Below are 3,024 nucleotides of genomic sequence, written 5' to 3' on the forward strand. Positions count from 1 at the left end.
GGTTAAGGTCGGTAGAGGTCGAGGCGGGTCAACGGTATTAATTAAATAATATAAATGCTAGTTTAAGACAGTTTATCTTACGATATCGAGGCGGAGGGGCAAAATCTCCCTTTTCTTTTCTCTTCCTCTCATCTCCTCTTTTCTCTCTTAAGATGGGTAGTTGATTTTGTGAGATTACAAAAGGATAAGGGTTGGGATGGATAAGGTAGGGTATATATAAGGTGAGGTGGAAGTATATAGGGTGAGTATAGTATACGTATATTATATATGTATCGTATTATGTATTATTATTATCGTTGTAACCTATTATTATTATTATTATTATTATTATTATTATTATTATTATTATTATTATTATTATTATTATTATTATTATTATTATTATTATTATTATTATTATTATTATTATTATTATTTGATGGGGTATATTCTTGAAGGAAATGTAGATTCATATACATTTTAACATACTCATATATGTCTAAAATAATTTGTCATAAAATTAAAACGGATTTTATGCATGCAAACAATAATATAAAAGAAGAGAAATAATGTCCTTACATTCAATATTTCGGCTATATTGGGCACAAGAGAGATCACCTTTCTCTCTTGTTCTTGAGCTATTCCAATGGATGAACAAGATCTAAGTAGAAGATCTCTCCCCAAGCTTTATACCCAAGGCTTAACACTTAATCTAATTAATATTATAAATACTAGTATAATATTAATCTAGTGAAAATTGAACCAAAACTTTTATAAAACACTCATATGTTTCGGTTTTTGTGAGAGAGGAAGAGAGGATTTTTCTTCTCACTAGAACTCTATATTTTGGATGATGGAATTTGAATGAATAATAATACTACACTTAGTATATTATTAGGTAAAATTATAAGAAAGACAATGATAGTTTTTCTTCCCAAAAAAAACGTGTAAGAGGAGTGCTATTGGGGAGCCAATGCATGGTAAATTTGTTCTTCACAATGAACCATAGGCTTGCATGGCTAGTGACTAGTGCAATCATCATGCCTTCCACTAATTACAATCAATATATAATTAGCTCAATAACCCTCTAATTTTCGGCCCACTTAATAATATGGATTCCATATTATTTTTGTCAATTGTCAATATGTCACATGTCATATGTGACATAAATTTGTTATGTATTTTTAACATATTAAAAATCAACGTATTAATAAAAAATACGTCACATACAAAAATCGACTTAGTAATTTCATAATTACTTGTGCCAAAATATTTTACCATTTATAAATCACAACAGATTGTATTTATAATAATTCATTCAATTTAATTGTTACATTAAACAATTATTTCATCCGAGTAATGATACAATTCAATTACTCAGACCGTATCTTATTTAATCACATTTCAATATGATACGTAAATTTTACTTCCAAAATCGTCCGTCAATTTTCAAGTAATTTAATTAACTCGCAACATTATACGATTAATTAAATAATCAATTAAGTGTATTGCCCTTTAGGTATGACCTAGGGGGTCAACTGATCACCACCGTCACACGACAGTAATGTCAAACTCTAGTCAGCCAATCATTACGGATATATGTTGACCAGTTGACAGTAACAATATTACTTCCCAATTGTATTCTTAAAATGAGATTTAGTAATGATATTTAAATCATGTGATCGCATTATTGTTGAGGACACATTTCCCAACAATCTCCCACTTGTCCTCGACAAGTGTGCGTCACCAATTCTCTTGTCCTATTACTATCTCCCACTCAATGCAAGGTGTCTTTCAGGTCGTACTTGCAAGTGATCATATCGAGAGTGGTTTCCTCGATCTGGAGAATAACTGATTGACCGGATTTATCCACTCTGGATACCTTCCGAGCGTGGCCACGCATTTCCAATTCATTACTCCTCGAGTGGCCCCGAGATATTGTTTTAACCCTGACAAGGGGGTGGACAATTCTATCGCACTATTCCCTTCGACTAGCCACACCATCATAACCCAAAATATGCCCATTTGACCCCATTTACGAAGGTCGTAGTAACACAAATCAAAGTTAATCAAACTGTGCCATCTTAGGTGAATAGTCTTTAGTCAAAAGAATCGACTCATTAGAATACTATAGCAGCTCTCGCCACGACCAGGCTATATAAATTTGCGTAACTCTATAAGCGGTCATAAGGCCCGACAAGGTGTTCATAACATCTGCCTATGTGATCGACTAGTCATCTCACATGACTGTATGGCACTTGAACTTGCCATCAATCGCATCACACTCTAGTCACTTCGAGACGTCACCTCATACAAGTGACTATGGGCGAATACTATGCTAATCCGTGTTCACTTTAACGGGGTTCAATTGTCTCCACAACCCGTTTGGATGTAACAAAGTATAATAAAAGAGTTTTAAAAAATAAAACTCGAACGACAAATGCGATTATCACACATGAATAGTCAATGCCTGATTACTATTTCATATTTTATAATCTAATTTGATCTTGTACGTAGTTGTCCATTTCAATTCAATTGAAATGACATGACTCATCATGTTTAGCCTTTGAGAAGGCTTTGGTTAGTAGGTTTTATCAACTTCTTGTACCTTACTCAACCTTACTACATACTCGTTTTCCTTTTGTAATGTATACATTTGCATTACAAAACTTTCTGAGTACGTGTCGAGATCCAATCAAGACATAGGCCCTCTAGCCTAAGAATAGCTCCCACTGTTTTCACAGTGTGCGGGACTCATCCTTCTTGCACATCTCATGATCACAAGTGTACTCAATTTCCGTTATAAATATCTCTCATTGTTCTTTATTTCCTAGAATGATTCTAGAAAATCTACTTCTTAATTAATATAGCCACAATGGTATCTTAACCATCTTAATGTGTTTTGATTATGGTTTTGTCGGAAACCATGCGCAACCTCAATTGTCAATTGTCACTTGTGTAACACCCTTACACAAAATTGCATCATAAACACTTTGCTTTACTTCCTTAATGCTTCTGCAAGCACTTAAGGGTAATCTTTATATA

The sequence above is a fragment of the Silene latifolia genome, chromosome 9 (genome assembly GCF_048544455.1).
Source record: "Silene latifolia isolate original U9 population chromosome 9, ASM4854445v1, whole genome shotgun sequence".
Taxonomy (NCBI): domain Eukaryota; kingdom Viridiplantae; phylum Streptophyta; class Magnoliopsida; order Caryophyllales; family Caryophyllaceae; genus Silene; species Silene latifolia.